Source organism: Talpa europaea (assembly GCF_964194135.1).
Source record: "Talpa europaea genome assembly, chromosome: 6".
Taxonomy (NCBI): domain Eukaryota; kingdom Metazoa; phylum Chordata; class Mammalia; order Eulipotyphla; family Talpidae; genus Talpa; species Talpa europaea.
This window is the reverse complement of record NC_140072.1, coordinates 23,422,153-23,444,524: the sequence shown is the minus strand read 5'-3', so window position 1 is coordinate 23,444,524 and position 22,372 is coordinate 23,422,153. Positions and strand designations below refer to the sequence as shown.

At 38.9% G+C, this 22,372-nt stretch overlaps 1 protein-coding gene across 10 annotated transcripts in view; it reads left to right on the top strand.

Annotated features, from left to right (window-relative positions):
* Window positions 1-22,372, top strand: part of SLC8A1 (solute carrier family 8 member A1) — a gene marked incomplete at both ends in the record, with an annotated part of 289,824 nt that overhangs the window by 255,325 nt on the left and 12,127 nt on the right. The gene's annotated exons all lie outside the window — the stretch shown is intronic.

The window sequence follows — 22,372 nt, the reverse complement described above, 5'->3', positions numbered from 1 at the left end:
ACGACACACCTGCTTCGCTTCCCATGGCTTCCTGCTTCACTCAGGATAAATTCTGCACACAGTGACCTACAGGCCATGCCTACCATCTGTTTTGTTTTCTTCCTTGCTCTTCAGCCACGTTGGCCTTTTTACTGCCCTCCACACACCAAGTCCCCTCCTTTCTCAGGTTGCGCCAGCTGTCTAAAATACTCTTCTCTTCCTTTACACAAGAATGGAAGTTTCTCTTCAATTATCTTTCATCTTAAACGTCAGTTCTTCAGTGAGATCTTCTTAACCAGGCAATGTAATGTGGTCATCCAGTTCCTCTGTATTAAATCACCCTAGTTTCTGTATTTATTACTTTCTGTAGCTTCTCTATTTATTACTTTTGGCTTATCTTTGAATGTTACTATCAACTAACTCTCCCCACCAAAATGTAAGGTCCATAGGAGCAGAAACTTTGACCTTTCAATTTTCTTTCTATTTAGGAGCCCCTATTCCTAGAATAGTGCCTAGCTAACATAAGCAATGCAGTTGTTTGTGTGTGTGTTTGATATATAAATGAATATACAAATCAATCATTTGCACATGAGAGTTAGTTCACTTGCAACAGCTTTTTTCCTAATGCCTTCTAAATCACTATGAATTAAAATTGAGGTAGGTGAACAGAATATATTTATGGTGTGGCTTATTTTTCAGAAATAGAAAAATCTGTGGCGGTTATTGTAGTAAAACGATGCAAAAGTGAACAAGAGCGCTAGGGGGCTTAGAGCAGACCCATTGCTACTCTTTCATAATTTTAGCTGTGGTGGGAGGAGAAAGAAAGCTTCTGTCTCTGTGCTCGTCTCTCCTAAGATCCTTGCTTCCGTGTCCGGAATGTGCAGACTTACAACTTGGAACTCAAGTTCTTGGTCTCTGAGCAGAAATAGGAGTCTAGGAGCAGGATCACTAGATGTTACTCTCTCAGGCACCTGTCAGTCCTCACAGGTATTTACCCTCAGCTCACCCCTTATTTAACCACAGAGATGGGGTCAGAAGGGAACACAGTAGCACCCCTCCTGAAACCCTTTTCTCAAGGAAAATTGTACCCAGCCATTCTGAATTCCACTGTCATCTGAGAACAGGAAAGATTCAGAGGAACTTAATCATTTCCCTTCCTGCCATCTGCTTCATTCATGTCGATTTGGTGTTTCCATTGCTGGGCTCACACATAGATGAACTGTTTAACGGCCTCCATCTCAGAAAAATGACCAAAATCTTCTCTTAGTGCCTTGTTAATGAAGATGCATGAAGTGGGGTATAAAAGATCATGAGCTTTAGAGTCAGGGAGAGCCAAGTTCAAAACTACTCACCCCGCTGACTAGGTGTGGGACACCCTAGAGGCAAATCCTTAATTCTTCTCAACCTTAGTTCCTTAACCTAAATAATAGGGATGAGAAAAATCCCTCTTACAATCTCCAGGTCTGTGCTAGCATGCCTTTATAAAGTACCCAGTGCAGTGGTTGGCACATAGCTGGCACTCCAAAAAAAAAATTGTTCAGTCTCTTTTCCCTTCTACTTCAGCACACTGATCAGTGGCTTTGGGTTTCCTGGGGTATTTAGCTCAGTTATATTGCAGCCACTGAAAATATAGCATATCAAAAAAAATTCTCAGCCTTTCTTCATCATTGTCCTAAGTTAAGAATCCTGGTCAGGGGGACATCCCCAAGTGCATTCCTATGTCCTAAGGTTTCGCTGAGTCTCTGAGTGTCCACCTCTGAACAATGGCATTTCAACTCAGCACAGGTCAAAGAGGAAGTGCTATCGCTGCTGTGTATATACATATTTAATTGGATGATTAATATCTCACATTCAACTTAAATGGAAATGAAAACAAAATTATGTTACTCCAAGCCAAGATTTCCCAGTGGTTATGGCATTAGTTGCCCCAAGGGGATCCTCAATGGAGCTCAGATATTCTAATAAGCAGTCAGTTTCTTTTTCACCAAGAAAGGTCAAGACTATTGAAAATGGGCACTCTGATCTGTAGTCAGACCAAGAAGCAAAGCCACACGGCCATGGCCACAGGACAAGCGCTGGGCTGCCCTAGGTAGCCCAGTCATTCGGATGCTTCCTACCTGCCCTCATCTTACCCTCACCCCAGTGAGGAGCCCTCTGGAGCTAAAACACTCCGTACTTTGCAGAAACTTTCCCAGGAACAGTTAGTGATGTCACTAAAGTTAGAGGAAGCCTAAAAATTGACAAAGAGAGAAACCAAGGGAGATTAGACACCAAATTTCATAAGATTTATTCCCTAAATGGCACAAGAACTGCCTGTTATCCTGAACTAAGACCATTGACCATAGGCAGCAGGCCCAAAGCACTTTGTCAAAACAGGGTATGTTCCTTTTTGAAACTTTTTGTATTCAATAGTTCTTTTTTTTTAAGATTTATTTATGCATACAAGAAATGGGGAGTACAGGCCAGAGGTGCAGGGCCGGGGTGGTGAGAGGATTCACCAGAGACAGAGGAACAGAGCAGGCAGATTGACTGAAACACACTGCTGAGGGGAGCAGCGGGAAAGACAGGAGAGGTCTGCTGCACCATGTGGGTCACCTCCCTGGCCTGGGATCGAACTCATGCTGCAGTGGCTGCAAACAGCTTCATAGTGCTGCGTCTTAACCCCTTGTGCGACTAGGGAGACCCCTGTATTCAATAGTTTTAAGGGATTTTTTGCTGGCAGTTATAAGCCTTGACTTCTTTTTCTCAAGGATAGCACTGCATGGGTACCTGGCATTGAGCTCAAGGATGGAGGGGTCCAGGATAATGGCAGTGATGTCATCTACCAGGAGGTGGTCCAGGGAACAGAGTACTCAGCATGTGCCATGCCTGATCTGAAGATCTGCAGAGTCAGAGGAATAATGTCCCAATCCCATATGGGCCACTTTCATTCAGTCCCATAAGTCACTGTGCAAGAGAAAGGAGCTAAAAATATTCATTCTAGTCTTATCTGAGCCTTCTGACACATGCTCGTCATTTAAAACAAGGACACTTGCAGAAACACATTGTGAAGGGTATGTGTGTTGTATTTGGAGTATTAGTGCTAATGCATGTATGATATAGGAGTGAATGTGAATTTCCTCTTCAGTCTCAAGGTGCAAGGGAGCAAGCATCAAGTGCAGTGTAAGCATTAGCCCTCTTTGGTCCATGGGTTTCTAATGAGTGACTTATCAATAATGTTGAGATGATATGTTTCATGTCTCCCTTTTCACATATGAAAATACAGCATGAAAATGAAAAAATTCAAGGACCACTATTTTTTTTCTTTCAACTACAGACTATACCCTGCATTTTTTTATCAACTTTATTAGACTTAATTTACATACTGTAAAATTCATCCATTTGAAGTATACAACTCAGTTTTGGTTTTGGTTTTGCTTTTTTTTTTTTTTTTTTTTGGTAAATTTACTGTGCTATACACGCATTATCCTAATCCAATCTCAGAATGTTTTACCTAATAAGATCCCTCTTGGCCTTACAGGTAATCCCCATTTCTACCTCTAGCCCAGGTGCCACTAATGAACTTTCTGACTGTAGATTTGTCTTATCTCAATTTCTCATGAGGGCCTTTATTAAAATAAGTGGCATAAGTTTGCAACTTGATAGTAACTATACTTGCTATAATATATAATGTAGAAATTCATCACTTTTGGTACTATTTTTTAAGTAATTTTTATTTTACCTATTGCAAAATCTTGATAGGCATTTTAAAACTACAAGTATAAGATATGTTTGGTCTGTACTACTTTGTACCTTTTAGAGCAATCCACTACCCTCCTTCAGTAGTAACCTTCGTTCATGTATTAGGACTTGCTGTGCGGAGACTATCATACAATGATACTTAGAATTAGCACTATGAATCTTGGGGCAACACCCCCTATTTAATGATATATAAATGCTGAATTGACCGACTCAGGCAGTTGGTTCATAACACAGCGCTAAGGGGGGTAACTCATAGGCTCAGTTTCTCACTCTCAACCACGGCCACAGCACGTGACCCCATAGATGCTGGACATTGGACTCTGGATAAATACAAATCCAGGGAAACCACTAGGAAGAGATAAGAAACAAGGCTCAGTGAAAAGAAGCCAGGTGCATGATATCTCTGTACAAAGAATGCCACATTGTTACTAAATTCAAAAGGAAATAATGTGAACCCTACAGACATAACTTAATTGCCATGCCATGGGCACCACATGAGCACCAAAATGAATTTAAAGCCCATTGGTATTTTTAGAAGAGAAGGCAAATAAAATGCTAACTCAATTTAAAAGGCAAATCTTGCATGTGACTATAAAAGAGAACTGTTGGGGTAGTGAATATTATAGATATGAAATCATGGTACTTGGCATTTGTGCACAGTTCCAGCTGGCAGGCCACCGTCGCTCCTCAGCACACAGACCTCACATCCTGCCTTTCCCAGGAATGAAACATAAGCTATATATTACTTGTTTATACTCTGCTTCATTCCAGGAAAGGATGTAAACCTAATAAAAGGCCTTATATTATTCAGCTACCTCTCCTGGCACTTGATCCAGAAGCACCAAATCTATGGTGACCATATTTTATACATTTTGTTTAGCTCAGTACACATAAGTCCTATATTTTGCGCACAAGGAGAAAATAGCTTAGTTTGGCTCTATTATTTACAATCAGGAAATCGTGTCATGCTAGCTTTCTTCTCCCTCTCCCCCGCCCTCCGGAGCCCAGGGGGCATTTTGGCATGGTCCTCCATAAATTACAAGCTATTCTTGGGTTATCACTGTAAAAAATCATGGGTTGAAACAGCAAGTAAGACTTACGGTAGTTCTAAACTAAGAGGATCCCCACTGGGGTCCACAAATCAGCCTAGCAGAGGACTAATTATACTTCATTCCTGAGTGACAGTTGCTAAACAACAAATGTGCAAAAGGATCTTGAAAAATGTCCTTGGAAAGGTTCTGGGTATGGTGACCCTTCAGATGGCTGAAAAATGGCAAAACAAAAACCCTAAACTATCCCACTTGCCTAACAAAGGAGGGTAGGGTAGCTCAGCGGGTTCATAGGGAGCTTTGTCCTCTGTGTGAGGCCATTAGAGAGGGTCCCAGGGACTCCTTCTTTTTCCTCTGTGCATTCAGAGTTTCACACCTAAGGAGAAAAGGAGCAAACCACTTAGAAGCACCTGACATCAAAAGCTTGTACTGTATGGAGTATTCCTGGCTTGAGAGAAAGAGTTAATTAAGCCTTATCTTCTACAGCTCTGCTATACCTGAGCTGAATCTACAGCAGAATATTAATGACTAGTAACACTCAGGATAAGAAAAATAACTATGTTCTGACAGATGATACAAAGGCCAGAAAGTCCAAATGGAGACTTTGAGGCAATGAAACATTCTCTATCATCAAATATTCAAGTGATCTTCCCTCTACACTCATCATTAGGCATTACAAAGGAGAGTGATACTATTTTTAAAAAATAAAGGAGCAGTATAATCCAGTTGCAGGGTACTAGCTTCAGAGCCAGTATCTTCAGCATTTATCTTTTTTGATTGCTGAGTAGTATTCCATTGTGTATATATCTGCATTTGTTTTCATCCATTCCTTCTACAAACATTGATTGAGCACCCACCATGCACTAGGTACTGTTCTCCATGGTGGAGGTGGAGGGATAAACAAGGTAGACATGTTCAGTCCTTTGAAGCTCACATCCTTGTGGGAGGAGACACTCAACAAAATATGATATGATTTCAGATATCAGTGAGGATGCACATGGTTGAAAAGAAAATGGAATCGTGGAATCAGGATATTGAGTGTGTGTGTGTGTGTGTGTAAAGTTATTTTAATAAGGTGGTATGATTCCCGGCACAACTAATCTTTAGCAAATTACTAATCACTCATACCTCTGGTTATCTCAGTGAAGATTTTCCCAGGCAGCACTAAGCTTAGAAACTGTGAAAGTTGATATATATTATTTATATACTTTTTACATTGTACGTTCATTGTCCGCTCAGGTGTAATCCTCATAAAGTTACTACCACCAAAACCCTCCTCAACCGTCATCATAGTCTCCTGTGCTCCTTTCTGCCATGTTTTGACCCCTCTTCCTCCCCAGCTGAATGTCTCCTGTTTATAGTGAGCCTGCTAGTTTTTTTTTTCTTTTTCTTGATCCCTTGTTTATTTTCCCTATGTTCCTCTTATAAATGAAATCATCTAGTATTTTTCTCTTTACTTCTGATTTATTTCACTGAGCGGTATCTCTTCTAGCTCCCTCTAGGCTGATGCAAATAGCATGTGTTTATCGTTTTTGGTTGCTGAGTAGTATTCCATTGTGTGTATATACCATATATTCTTGATCCAGTCACCTGTTTGGGGCATTTAGGTTGTTTCCATATCTTAGCTATTGTAAATAGTGCCGCAAAAACATAGGAGTGATGGTTTCCTTTCAAATTAATGTTTTTGTGGCTGTTGGGTAGATTCCTAGGAATGGAATTGCTGAGACATGTGGTAGCTCCATTTTTATTAGTGTGAGGGTCTTCCACACAGCTTTTACACATTCTGTATTCCCACCAGCAGTGTAAGATAGTGTCCTTTTCTCTACATCCTTGCCAGCATTTCTTGTTGCCAGTTTTTTTTTTTCCATATGTGCCATTCTCATTGGTGTGAAGTGGTATCTCATTGTGATTTTGATTTGCATTGCCCTGATTATAAGTGATGTTGAACATTTTTTCATGTACCTGTTGTGCATTTGCGTTCCCTCTTTGGAGAAGTCTTTTTAGCTCTTCTTCCCAATTTTTGACTGGATTGTTGGCTTTGTTTTTGTTAAGTCCTGTGAGCTCTTTGTGTATCTTTGAAATTAGGCCCTTATTACTTGTGTGGATTGTAAATATTTTCTCCCAATTGGTAGGGTGTCTCTTTGTTTTCATTGTCTTGTTTGCTGTATGGGAGATTTTAGTTTGATTCCAGCTGTTTATCTTTTCCTTCACTTTCTTTGCTTTGGGCAATGACTCTTTAAAGATGTTTCTGAGATGTACGTAATGCAGTTTTCTTCTATATATTTTATGGTTTCAGGTCTTATGTTCAAGTCTTTGATCCATTTCAAGTTGGTTTTTATGCATGGTGTGAAGTAGTAGTCTAGTTTCATTCTTTTGCATGTGCCAGTCCAGCTTCCCAGCACCATTTATTGAGAAGACAGCACTTGTTCCATTACATATTCTTTGTTCCTTTGTCATAGATTAGTTGTCCATATATGTGTGGCTTTATTTCTAGGTTTTCAATTTGATTCCATTGTTCTGTGTGTGTGTGTGTTTGTTCCAGTACCATACTGTTCTGATTACATACCTCCATTTCCTTCTTTGTAGTCTGTAGAGCTTTGGCTATTTGAGGCTTTTTGTGATTCTTATGGGTTTTAGTGTTGTTTGTTCTATTTTTTTGAAGAATGCCATTGAGATTTTTGTAGGAATTGCATTGAATCTGTAAATTGCTTCAGTAGGATGGCCATTTTGATCATGTTAATTCTTCAAATCCACAAGCAGGGGCTGTTTTTCCATTTCTTTGTGTCTTATTTATTTTAACAATGTTTTATAATTTTTTTGTATAGGTCTTTCACCTCCTTTGTTAGATTTATTCCCAGGTATTTAATTTTTTTTTTTGGTACAGTTATAAATGGAATCTTTTTTAAATTTCTTCTTCAGAGTGATTGTTTGCATTTAGGAAGCCTTTATTTTTGTGTGTTGATTTTGTATCCTGTTGATTTTGTATCTTTGCTAAACTGGCTTATTTTTTTTATTTTTATTTTCATTTTGAGATTTATTTATTTATACAAGCACTGGGTACAGTCAGAAGCATGAGAGGGTGAGAGAATTCACCAGAGCCAGAGCGGGGAACAGAACAGGAAGAGTGATGAAATACACTGCTGACGGGAGCAGTGGGCATGGCAGGAGAGGTCTGTCTCGCCATGTGGGACCCTCACTGGTGGCCAGGGATCGAACCGGCACTGCAGAGGCTGCGGGCAGCTTCACAGCCCAGCGCTCAATGGCTGCACCACCAGGGGAGGCCCTCAACTGGTTTATTTTTTAATTAGTTTTTCTGTAGAGTGAAAAAATATTTTTTTCTTAAACTCATAATTCATATAATACACTACCTTTGAATTATCCAGTGTTTTCCTTCTCTCTCTGACAGCTATAACTATCATGTCATCCCTACCACATGTGTTCTTACCAGACAGTATCTCAGGGTCTTGGGGTTTTCTTCCTGACACCCCTTCCCCTTTCAATCTGAATAGTCTGTGTTAGTTAGGATTAGGAATATCCAATAAATGATCCACGCTGAGATATCAGTGATATAAGATGATTTCGTTACAGCAGAGCATTTGCATTTAATAGAAAAAAGTGTTTCAACGGTACCACATTTGCAAAGCTTCATTTTTTAAAAGGTAAATTTGTATTATTCCTCTCTTGGCTACCCACAGCAGCCCTGGGAGTTTTGCAATCTGTGTGTGTTTTCAGCTTCACAGCCTGTTCAATATCAGGCAGGAACAGGTTTGGTGAGGAATCATGTAACTGAGCCCATAGCATGAGCACTCAGCACCAGGAACCACAGGATGGGAATGCTGATCTCACCCCTGGTGTCCCCCAGTCCATCTAATCCCTAAGGAGCTCCAGATTCCCGCCCCCCCCCCCCCGAAAAAATGGGGCTGGTGGTTGCTGTTCACCACCAATCCCCCACCCCAACACACACTTAGAATTATCAAGAAGAGCAAACAATGTAACATCTATGGAAGTGCTCTGAAAATTATTACATGTTATGAAAATTAAGAGACAGATGTCAAAAGACATTTCTTTTGCACCATGTAAGAGCTGTGCTGGGTGCCTGGGAGAGAGACAAGGACAAAACTTTACAGTAAGGCTTATCTTCATTGCATATTCTTAGCAACCTGGATAGACACTATAGCTTATTTTCTGGTCTTTGCATTTCAAATTACATCTCTAGTCAGAATCCAAGTGCAAATGATGAAAGATGGGCATTACAATCCTTCCCAGTCATCTCAAGGGCACAAATCTCTTAACAAGCTTGCAAAAAGTACTTTCAGGTCAAGTGAATATGCAAAGCAATTTTGTAAATTGAAATATATTTTGTAGGTCCATAAAATATACTGTTAGTAAATGAAACATAATGTTTCTGTACCACAAAATACAAAACTAAGAGCAAGGATTTGGATCCTGTTCTATAGTCCATTGACAGGAATGGTCGGAAAGACACTAAGAAACACATCATTTCCCTTCACTGCCAGTCCTGGGCGAATGTTGCTAGAGGGGGAGTTTGTTTTCTAGGATTCTTGTTCCACTTTGTGGGCTGTCCTAGGCATTTGCTGACTCTGGACTCCAGGCCAACTCCTGAGGGCTAGGAAGTTTCTTTATTTCTTCCATTCCTCCTCCCTTTTTTTTCACACCAGTGGAAATGTACCTACTCTGCAGATTTATGTCTGATGCTTCCATCACAGAATCCCCAGTGTGACTACTAAAAAGACCTGCAAATCAACCTACCTCTCCTTCCCTGACCCACTTATGTAGATAAGACTGTTTTTGTCTTTTTTTTTAGTAAATATTAACCTTTTAATAACACAAATAATATATTCTCTGTATAAATAAAATTAGTCATAAGCATGAAGTAAAGAAGAAATCATGCATTCTGCAACCCCACCATTTATTTTCATTGTTTTTTTTAAAGATTATTTATGCATACAAGAGCTGGGGTAAGGCCAGTGGTGCGGGGGGTGGGGGTGACAGGATTCACCAGAGACAGAGCGGGGAACAGAACAGGCAGAGTGACTGAAATACACTGCTGAGGGGAGCAGTGGGTGAGTCAGGAGAGGTCTGCTGCACCATGTGGGTAGCTCCCTAGGTGGGGATCAAACTCGTGCTGCAGCAGCTGCAGATAGCTTCATAGGTTGTGTCTTAACCCCTTGCACCACTAGGGAGGCCCTTATTTTCATTCTTACATCTTTCAACCTTTAAAATTCTGGGATATTTAAGTAAATGTGTATACAAACATATATTTACCTATACTTTTAATGGCCTCATACAAGTGTAGTTACTTTCTCATTTAGCAATGTGTCATGAAGAATTTTCTAAATGTATCCTTTACGTTGTGATTTTAGCAGTTGCACAACATTGTTATCTGAAGTTGGAATTTATTTTATCAAAGATGATGAACAATTCAATCGTTTGTTTTTCTCTAACATTAAAAATACTACTATGATCATTCCCATATGTAAAGTTTCACACCTGCCAAATTACTTCTGAATCCCCAGAAGAATTGCTACCAAAGATTTTGTAAAATTTTGATAGACACAAATGCCTTTCTGATGCATTATATGATTGATCTGTAGGAACGAGCTAATGGGGGAGGGAGGGTTTACACAAAGCGAAGGCAGGGTGGGAATAGAATGAGGGGAATCATCAGAACTTTTCAGAAACCCAAGTCTTACCTGTCCTCAAGTCTCATCTGCTGTCTCAGCCCTGGGTTGAAATTGTATGAAGTGACCTTTTTATCAAATTGCTTCCATTTGCCTATTTTTATTGGTGTTCATGCTTTCCTGAACTTATCATGAACAAAGCAACCTTTCCAAATCCAGACTTTGGAATCACTGCCATCCCACCAACCTGGAAATTCTTCTGTAGCCCATGAAAGGGACCGAGACGTAAGAGTGAGGATTGCTGTTTACATTATTCTCTCTCTCTGACTTATTTTTTTTTGTCAGATCCTTCTCGGCTATCTCTAGTTCCAGTGAGAGTTGGAACACCTATGTCTTTACCATCTCTGGAACACCTATGTCTTTACCATCTCTTTGAGGAAGGAGATTTGAGAAGATTCAGATAGGCTATGGATGTTCTGGAAATAGAACAAAGCACAGAAGAAAGGACCAAGCTTCAAACACAAGGGGGGTTAAGAGTAAGAACAAGGGAAGTAGTTGGGAAGGAAGAGCATCTGGAGGACAGTTTCATTTTTGAGACACACAGTTGTAGCTATATGTTAACCAGCCAACTGGCCTGGAAGATATGATAAGTAATTCAGGTATTGTTTTAGTTTTAAATCTGTCCTGTTTTCCTTTTCAAAATTAGCAAAGTGTTGTTTGACCTCATCTTAACAACCTTCTTGAACTCTGTATTTAAAGAAAGGTTCATTACAAAAAAAATAGTAAGTTAGGGCTCAAAATTGAAAATATAAAAGACTTGATGTTATTTTAAATCCATTTTTACATACTGAAAAGACTGTAAATGTAATGCCGGGAGAAACCAAGACTTAAGGACTCAAAAAATTGCTTTATCAGTCAATGAATTCTACTATTGTTCTAAAAAATGAGGGCCCTTCCATGAAAATTGCATTCTTAATCTGTTTCTGATCCATGCCAATGTAACATTTTGCTAGCAGTCAGGCTGATGTTTCTATAAAGAACAATTTTACTCATTTTACTTCAAGTAATCAGTGTTTTAACATTGTGAAGTTAGTTAAACATGAAGCTTCTGGACATTTGCTTTGAACCCTTTGTCCATTTTCAGATTTAAGATGCTCCAGTTATCTAGCCCTTGAAAATACATCAAGATTTTGTGCATGAGCTCACAGCATCCCCAGACTTGTGGTTAAGCATGTGTGGTCCAGCTGGGGCCTTACTCTGCTCACTGGCTGGCAAATCTTTTATACTTGGGCTAAAATTTTCACATCTATAAAATGTGGATAACATTAGTATCTTCCTCATACAGTTGTTTTGTGGATTATATGAGAACTTAGATATGGTGCCTGACCTAGGAAGTCTCATGTTAACTATTGCTGTCCAATCACCACCATCAATTCTGGACATCAAGACCAGGCTTTTTTCTTTCTTTTTTTTTTTTTTTTTGATTAAACTTTTTTCTTACATTGTTGTTGGTTTTTGTACAATATTTGATTTCTCCATTGAGGTTTAGTCCCCATAAACTTCCACCACCACATCACTCGTGAACCATCATCATACTCCCTTGTGCTCTTCCCTCCCCTTTTTTGATGCATCTACCTCCCCCTCCCTTGCTACATGCTTCAGATCTGCAGTTTGCAAGTCTTGTCTCTCTTTTTTTTTTGACCATTTGTTCAGTTTCCTATATTCCTCCTATAAGTGAAACCATCCAATATCTTTCTTTTTCCTTCTGATTTATTTCACTGAGCATAACCCCTCCCTACCAACTCCATCCACATTGCTTCGAATGGCATGTGTCTATCATTTTTGATTGCTGAATAGTATTCCATTGCATATTATAATACAGCTTCTTGATGTATTCATCTGTTTTTAGGCATTTTGGTCATTTCCATATCTTAACTATTCTAAATAGTGCTGCAATAAATATCAGAGTGCAGGTTTCCTTTCAAATTAGTGTTTTTGTGTTCTTTGGGTAGATCCTAGGAGTAGAATAACTGGGTCATATGGCAGATCTATTCCTAGTGTTTTTGAGGAACCTCCACACAGCTTTCCATAGTGATTGGACCAGTTTGTATCCCCACCAGCAGGGCAAAAGGGTTCCTCTCTCTCTACATTCTTGCCAGCATTTGTTGTTGCCAGTTGTTTAATAAGGGCCATTCTCACTGGTATGAGATATCACATTGTGCTTTTGATTTGCATTTCCCAAGAGCAGGCATATTTCCCCATAATCCTACATAATCTCTATTAACCCAAAATAACCTGGCTGAAGGAAACCATAATAAAATAAAATCATGATAATTTTTTTAATTTATTTTTTACATCATTTTTCATTTTGTACAATGTATGCATTTTCACCCCCAGTTATAGTCCCAGTGAAATTCCCAACACCCATTCACCCATGATCTATCACTATGGTCCCTTGTGCTCTACCCTCCCTTGTTTTGACCCTACTCCTTTCTCCCCCACTACAGAATGTCTCTGGTTTGTAATTGTCTGTTGATTTTGATTTTTGCTTTATTACAGTCACTTTTTCCCCCTGATCCCTTATTTGTATCCTCTACATTCCTCCTATAAAGGAGGAATTCCGGTATTTTTCTTTTTTTTTTCTGGCTTATTTTACTGAGCATAATCCCTTCCAGCTCCATCCATGTTGCTGCAAATGGCATGAGTTTACCTATTTTGATTGCTGAGCAATATTTTATTGTGTATATATACCACATCTTCTTGATCCAGTCATCTATTTTTGCGCATTTGGGTTGTTTCTGTAGCTTACCTATTGTAAATAGTGCTGCAATAAACATAGGGGTGCAGGTGCCCTTTTGAATCAATGTTTTTGTGTTCTTTGGGTAAATGCCTAGGAATGGAATTGCTGGATCATATGGAAGCTCCATTTTTAGCAGACTAAGGAACCTCCACACAGCTTTCCATAGTGGTTGGACCAGTTTGCACTCCCATCAGCAGTGCAGGAGAGTTCCTTTTTCACCATATCCTCGCCAACATTTATTGCTAGTTTTTTTAATATGTGCCATTCTCACTGGTGTAAGATGGTGTCTCATTATAGTTTTGATTTGCATTTCCCTGATTACAAGTGATGTTGAGCATTTTTTCATATGCCTGTTGGCCATTTGCATTTCCTCTTTGGAGAAGTTTCTTTTTAGCTCTCCTGCTCATTTTTTGACTGGGTTATTTACTTTGTTTTTGTTGAGTCTCATCAGCTCTTTGTAGATTTTTGTGATCAGTCCCTTATCATTAGTGTTGTGTGCAAAAATTTCCTCCCAATCAGTGGGGTGTCTCTTAGTTTTGGTTACTGTCTCTTTTGTTGTACAGAAGCTCTTTAATTTGATGTAGTCTCAGCTGTTTATCTTTTCCTTCACTATCACTGGTTTGGGTGATGTGTCTTTAAAGATGTTATTGAGGTGCATGTCATGCAGTGTTTTACCTGTATTTCCTTCTATACATTTTATGGTTTCAGGTCTTATGTCTAGTTCTTTAATCCATTTTGAGTTGTTTTTTGTGCATGGTGTGAGGTAGTAGTCATACATTCATTCTTTTGCATGTAGCAACCCACTTTTCCCAACACCATTTATTAAACTTTCTTTACTCCATTGCATATTCTTTGCTTCATTGTCAAAGATTAGTTGACCATAAATCTGTGGGTTTAATGCTGGGTTTTCTATTTGGTTCCATTGGTGTGTGTGTGTCTGATCTTGTTCTAATGCCATGCAGTTTTGATTATTATGGCTTTGTAGAATAGTTTGAAGTCTGGGCATGTAATGCCTTTATGCCCTTCTTTTTTTTTTTTTTTTTTTTTTTCAGGAGAGCTTTGGCTATTCAGGGGTTTTGGTGGCTCCATATGAATTTCATCAATATTTGTTCTGTTTCTTTGAAGAATATCATTGAAATTTTTATTGGAATGACATCGAATCTGTAAATTGCTTTTGGTAGGATGGCCATTTTGATAATGTTAAGTCTTCCAATCCGTGAGCAGCGGATATCTTTCCATTTCTTTGTATCTTCTTTTATTTCTTTTAACATTGTTTATAGTTTTCTTTGTATAGGTCCTTTACCTCTTTTGTTAGGTTTATTCCCAAGTATTTGATTTTTTTTTGTTTCAATAATAACAGGAATGGTTTTTTTAATTTCTTCTTCATATTTATTGTTTGTATATAGAAAGGCTACTGATTTTTGCATGCTGATTTTGTATCCTACTACTTTACTAAACTGGTTGATTAGTTTGATTAGTTTTTCCATGGAGTTTTGGGGGTTCTCTATGTATATTACCATATCATCTGCAAATAGTGATAGTTTTACTTCTTCCTTCCCTATTTGGATTCTTTGTATGTGTTTCTCTTGTTTATTGCTCTGGCTAGGACTTCCAGTATTATATTGAAAAGCAGTGGTGAGAGTGGACATCGTCTTGTCCCTCATCTTAAGGGAAATGCTTTCAATTTTTCACCATTGAGAATGATATTGGCTATGGGCTTGCCATATATGGCCTTTATGATGTTGAGTCATGTTCCTTGTATCACGAGAATTCTGAGGGCCTTTATCATAAATGGATGTTGTACTTTGTTGAAAGCTTTCTCAGCATCTATTGATATTATCATTTTTTTATATTTATTTTTGTTGATGTGATGGATTACATTGATTGATTTTCAGATGTTGAACTGTCCTTGTGTCCCTGGAATAAACCCTACTTGGTCGTGATGAATTACCTTATGGATACTTTGTTGGATTCTGCTAGCTAAAATTTTATTGAGGATTTTTGCATCAGTGTTCATTAGAGAGATTGGTCTGTAGTTTTTTGTGTGTGTGTTGTCCTTGTTTGGTTTTGGTATTAGTGTAATGTTGGCTTCATACAACGTGTTTGATATTATCCCTTCCTTCTCAATTTTTTGAAAGAGTTTGTGAAGGATAGGCACTAGTTCCTTTCTGAATTTTTGATAGAATTCATTTGTAAATCCATCTTGTCCTGGGCTTTTGTTTTGGGGGAGAGTTTTGATTACCATTTCAATTTCACTGCTTGTAATTGGCCTGTTTAGGTGTTCTATGTCTTCTTTTCTAGCTTTGGGTGATTGTAAAGTTGTAGGAATTTGTCCATTTCTTCATAATTGTTGAATTTACTGGCATATAACTGTTCATAGTAGTTTCTGATTATTCTTTTGATTTCTGCTGTCTGTTGTGATCTCCTCTTTCATTTGTGATCCTATTTATTTTTGTTTTTCCTCTGTAAGCTTGGCTAGGGGTTTGTCTATTTTATTTATTTTTTCAAAGAACTAATTTTAGGTTTCATTGCTTTTTTGGATTGTTTTTTTAGTTTCTATTTCATTTATTTCTGCTTTGATTTTTATTATTTCCTTTCTACTGGTCTTAGGGTTTTTTGGTTGTTCTTTTTCTAGTTCTTTGAAATGTAAGATTAAGTTGTTTCTTTGGTTTCTTTCTTGTTTCTTGATGTGAGCCTGTATTGCTGTGTTTTTTCCTCTTACTACTGCTTTTGCTGCATCCCATACATTCTGGAAAGTTTTGTCCCCCTTGTCATTCAACTCAAAGTATTTTTTTTTAATTTCTTCTGTGATCTCCTCATTAGTCCAGTGGTCTTCCAGTAGTGTGGGCTTCAATTTCCATGAGGTGGGAGGGTTCCTTGCCTACTTTTTATGGTTTATTTCTAGTTTGATGCCTTCATGGTCAGAGAAGATAGATGGTATGATTTCAATCTTGGTGTATCTGTTGATGTTTGTCTTGTGTCCCAGTATGTGATCAATCCTGGAAAACGATCTGTGTGCACTTGAGAAAAATGTGTACTCAGATTTTTTGGGGTGTAGTGTTCTACAGATGTCTGTTAAGTCCAAGAGGTCTAGATCCTTATTTAGAGCTTTAGTGTCCTTACTTATTTTTTGTCTCATTGATCTATCCATTGTTGATCGTGATGTGTTGAAGTTTCCTACTACATATGTGTTTTCTCTGATGTCTGTTTTCAGAGATGATAATAGTTGTCTGATATATTTTGGTGCTTCTTCATTTGGTGAGTGAATGTTAATGAGTGTTATGTCTTCTTGATGTATTGTCCCCTTGATCATAATGTAGTGACTCTCTGGGTCTCTTTTTTACCTTTTTGAGTTTGAAATCTGTTTTATCTGATATAAGTATAGCTGTTCCTCCTTTCTTTTTTGGTCCATTTGCTTGTAGGATTGTTTTACATCCTTTTAATTTCAGAATATTTTTATCTTTTGTAGTTAAATGTGTTTCCTGGAGACAGCAAAAGCTTGGGTTTTATTTCTTAATCCAGCCTGCAACTCTGTGTCTTTTATTGAGGAGTTTAGTCCATTTACATTTAGAGTTAATATTGATACGTTAGCATCTGTATTTGCCATTTTGTTTGTATTTTCTGTGGTTTTATTTTTTTGTCTTGTTTCATTCTTATTCATCCCTCTATTGGCTCCGGCTTTAGTACTCCTTATAGTATCTTTTGGAGTGGGGGTTTAGTCGAAATGAAAATCTGGAGTTTCTGTTTGCCTGGGAAGGTCCTTATTCTTTCTTCATAGAGGAAGGAAAGCTTTGCAGGATAAAGTATTCTTGGTTGGCATTTGTTGTCTTAGAGTTTGTTGACTATGTCCCTCCATTCTCTCCTTGCCCTTAGTGTTTCTTCAGAGAAGTCTGATGTCAGCCTGATTTATTTTCCTTTGTGTGTTATCTGTTTCTTCTGTCAGCTTCATTGTTTTTTCCTTGTCTTGGATTCTCGGGAGTTTTACTATTATGTGTCTTACCGTATTTTTCCTTTCATCATGGAAGTTTGGTGTTCTTCTTGCTTCTTGTATGTCTAATTTCAGCTCCTTCATGCTTGGGATGTTCTCTTCAATTATCTCAAATATTTCCTATGTCTCTCTCCTCTCCTTCTGGGATTCCTATAACTCTTATATTTCCTTTCCTTGTGGAGTCAGATAGTTCCCAAAGTCTTTCTTCATTCTTTTTCCTTTGTACTTCTCTTTCCTTTTCTGTTTTGGTTCTTTTTATTTGTTGTCTTCGAGAGTACTTATTGGTTTTTCCATTTCATTTATTCTGCTTTCACTGCTTTTCCCAGAGTTCTTTACTCCTCCATTAATCCTTTAATCTCCTGCATTTCTTTCATTTCCCTTTTAGGGACTCAATTGCATTCTTCTGATTGTTCATTTTTCCCATATCATTTTTGACTCCTTTCTGTTTTTTAATCATGGCGATTTTTAATTCTCTATCAGGAAGGCTCAGAAGTTCTTCCAAGTAACTGTTGTTACGTCTGGTGGTTGATTTTCTTTTTGTGGTGTGTCCTTTCCCTGAGGACTCGCTTGGTTGCTTGTAATGTTTCTTCTCCATGCTGCTTGTTTTCTGATTTGTTCTGTGTATTGGGACACTGTGTCACTGGTACTGGCCGGCATCTCTTTGGTGAGCTCCTTTGGGGATATCGGAACCTGATGACCCAATCAAGTCCAATACTGTTACACCAGAATTGCAGTAGGGCAGTGGTACTATGGATATGTAAATGGGTGCTATCCTTGAGAATCCCCTCCCTCTGTATTTAATTCCAGAGGTAGGTATTGAGGTCTCATAGACTGCCCTGGCAGTGGCTGGATCACCCCTTGGGCTCCAAATCACTGGATCCCCCACTGGGGATCCAATTCGTGGCCAGTCTCAGGGCCTGGCTTGTGCAGGCTTTCAGCTCACCTCTGACTGTGGGGACAGCCCTTTCTCAGTTCCACACAGTTTTGGTGAGGTCCGAACACAAAGCTCCCTGTCTTAAAATGGTGCATCTGGGAGGCATTTCCCTGCACCCTTGGTCTGCCTGTTGCTACTTTTTTTAATATGTGCCATTTTCACTGGTGTAAGATGGTATCTCATTGTGGTTTTGATTCACATTTCCCTGATTACAAGTGATGTTAAACATTATATCATATGCCTGTTGGCCATTTGCATGTCCTCTTTGGAGAAATTTCTTTTTAGCTTTCCTGCTCATTTTTTGACTGAGTTGTTTACTTTGGTTTTGTTGAGTCTCATCAGCACTTTGTAGATTTTTGTGATCAGTCCCTTATCATTAGTGTTGTGTGCAAAAATTTCCTCCCAATCAGTGGGATGTCTCCATGTTTTGGTTACTGTCTCTTTTGTTGTACAGAAGCTCTTTAATTTGATGTAGTCTCAGCTGTTTATCTTTTCCTTCACTATCACTGCTTTAAAGATGTTATTGAGGTATATGTCATGTAGTGTTTCACCTATTTTTTCTTCTATATATTTTATGGTTTCAGGCCTTATTATGTCTAGTTCTTTAATCCATATTGAGTTTGTTTTTGTGCATGGTGTGAGGTAGTAGTCTTACATTCATTCTTTTGCATGTAGCAACCCAGTTTTCCCAACACCATTTATTAAACTTTCTTTGCTCCATTGCATATTCTTTGCTTCTTTGTCAAAGATTAGTTGACCATAAATCTGTGGGCTTATTGCTGGGTTTTCTATTCAGTTCCATTGGTCTGTGTGTCTGATCTTGTTCCAGTACCATACTGGAATTTAATTATTATGGCTTTGTAGTATAGTTTGAAGTCTGGGCATGTAATGCCTTTATGCCCTTCTTTTTTTTTTTTTTTTTTAGGAGAGCTTTGGCTATTCAGGGGTTTTGGTGGCTCCATATGAATTTGATCAATATTTGTTCTATTTCTTTGAAGAATGTTATTGAAATTTTTATTGGAATAGCACTGAATTTGTAAATTGCTTTTGGTAGGATGGCCATTTTGATCATGTTAATTCTTCCAATCCATGAGCAGGGATGTCTTTCCATTTCTTTGTGTCTTCTTTTATCTCTTTTAACATCATTTTATAATTTTCTTTGTATAGTTCCTTTACCTCTTTTGTTAGGCTTATTCCCAGGTATTTGATTTTTTTTTTTGTTTCAATAATAAGAGGAATGGTTTTCTAGATTTCTTCTTCAGATTGTTTGTATATAGGAAAGCTACTGATTTTTGCATGTTGATTTTATATCCTGCTACTTTAACAAACTGGTTGATTAGTTTGATTAGTGTTTCTGTGAAGCTTTTGGGGTTCTCTATGTCTATTATTATATCCTCTGTGAAAATAGTGATAGTTATACTTCTTTCCCTATTTAGATTCATTGTAAGTCATTCCCTTGTTTTATTGCTCTGGCTAGGACTTCCAGTGTTACATTGAAAAGCAGCGGTAAGAGTGGACATCCTAGTCTTGTTCCAGATCTTAAGGGAAATGCTTTCAGCTTTTCACCATTGAGAATAATATTGGCTATAGGTTTGTCATATATGGCCTTTATGATGTTATGTTCCTTGTATCCTGAGAATTTTGAGGCCTTTATCATAAATGGATGTTGAACTTTATCGAATGCGCTCTCAGCATCTTTTGATATTATTATATGAAAATCATGATAACTTTAATATCAGCATTTCCTTTGCTGTCACCTGAACAAGGATATCTGAAATAGGTAACTTTTATTATGTATATACTAATTCCCAGGCACTACACTAAGCTTGATTGCACTAAATCATTTTAACAGTGATTTATATAGGGACCTGTTTTTTCTTTATTTTACAGATGATTTTTTTAATTTTTTAATATATTTTTTAAGATTTATTTATGCACACAAGAGCTGGGGTGTAGGCCAGAGATGCAGGATGGACAGGGGGTGAGATGATTTACCAGAAACAGTGGGCAACAGCACAGCCAGACTGAATGAAATACACTGCTGAAGGGAGCAGCAGACGAGGCAAGAGAGGTCTGCTGTGCCATGTGGGTTAGCTTCCTGGCTAGGGATAGAACTTGTGTTACAGTGGCTGCCAATAGCTTCGTAGTGCTGAGATTTAACCCCTTGCGCCATCAGGAAGGCCCTATATTTTAAATATAGTACTTCCTTTTTACATTGATTTTTGGAAAATATTATTTCTCCCCTCAGGTATGATCACTATAGTTCTCCCACCACCAAAACACCAGTAGTTCATCACCATATTCCCTTGTGCTTTCCTCCCCTCCCCCACCCCCAACTTTTCACTCTCTACCCTCTGCCCCTCCCCTCCTGAACACCTCATATATCTACGGTCAGCCTTCAAGGTTTGTCTTTGACCCTTTGTTTGGTTTTTCTGTATTCCACATAAAAATGAAACCATATTATATTTATCTTTTTCATTCTAGCTTATTTTATCATCAACACTTCCAGCTCCATCCATGTTGCTGCAAATGGCGGGTTTATTTTTTTTGATTGCTGAGTAGTATTCTATTGTGTATATATACCACATCTTCTTGATCCAGTCATCTCTTTAGGGGCATTTAGTTTGTTTCCATATCTTGGCTATTGTAAATGGTGCTCCGGTAAAGATAGGGGTATAGGCTTTCTTTTGAATTAGTGTTTTTATGTTCTCTGGGTAGATCCTAGGAGTGGAATACCTGAGTCATATTGGCAGATCCATTTCTAGTGTTTTGATGAACCTCTACATGGCTTTCCAGATGATTTTGTCAGAGGTTTAGAGAGAGTAGATGTCCTGAGATCACAGAGCTAGTGTACGGCAAATGGGACGAGGACTAGATCTAATCCCCTAGCCTAGGCTCGTCACTACCATAACTAGATGCATTATGCAGGCCTCAGTGAGTATGATGGGCATTCTTTTGTATAATTGCCCCCACACACACACAGGTGACCATATTAGACACAGTAACCTGAGCTTACTAAATACCTCCATGCCAAGCAGAACCATTAATTCACATGAACCAAGTGGGAAATGCCAGTTGCCATGGTCATCATCCAGCGGCCTGTTTACCCAGTAGACCTGAGCCAGGAGAGGTCTCTCAAATGACTATTTTGTTCTTCATTGATCAGCAATTCCACCACTATCATTTACATGAACCTTTTTAAGTGGGAAATAAACGAGCAGCGAGCAGTACTGCAAAGTGGAAGTGATATTGTGGTTTTTGGAGTCAGTGGGTTTGGAGTGTGGGGTCCTTGGGTTCACTCTGGGAAAGGTTTCACCACAGCTCCCATTTCAGTGGTGCTCAGCAAGTTTCCCTGGTGAGTTTCTCCATGAGACAGAGACATTAGTTATATTTAAAGAGCAGGTTTATTAGGGAAAGGGACAGAGGAATAAAGAAAACTTGTATAGACACAAGCAGGCAGGAAGAGCTGCCACAAAAGGGACAAGTTTGCCGAGAGAGGCCTGCATGGTTGCAGGTGGGCAGCCTTGAGGAGAGCAGCCTCCGAGGAGGGAGGTCAGTGAAGAGAAGCCCCGGCATGGTATAGGTCATGGGCAGGCGGGAGGCTGCTGCCCTGCAGAGGGAAAGAGTTGGTGAAAACAAGCACCTGCATAGACACAGGTGGGCAGGTGGAGTGCTGCCCCAGCCTGTGCAGACACTGAACTGATACAGTCTTCTTCTGTTGGGAGGGGCTCACTCCTTGTGAGTCTTCAGTTGGTTGTTAATTTTGGATAACTATGCAGAATCTGAAAGGGACAGGAGATTCCACAATGGGCTCAATCTCCATTGTGGATGTGCCTGCCCTTGATACCAGCTTGGATGTTTTGTAATCTAGGAGTCCATGCCTAAGGATACTAGTTTTCGCAACTGTGTGGTCTGTGCCTGAGTATCTTGGTTTCCATAGCTGTGTCAATTGCTGTTAATTTCTACCTCCACCTCCTTGTTAGCCAGGTTTCTGGTCTTGTGGAGCACCTCCTTTTCAGTTTTTTTTTCTATTCTTGTCCTCCATCAATACCGGTGTGGAGTTGTCGTGTTGCAGAAATAAATTCTAGCCTTTTACCCAGGCAAGGGAAGAACAAGCAGTACTTCAGGAATGGTGGGGTCAGGAGAAGCTTTATTACTCATGCATGAGGTATCAGACCTGGGTAGTCCTATAAGGTCTGAGCACCCGTCTACAGACAAAGGGTCTCTTTTATACATAAC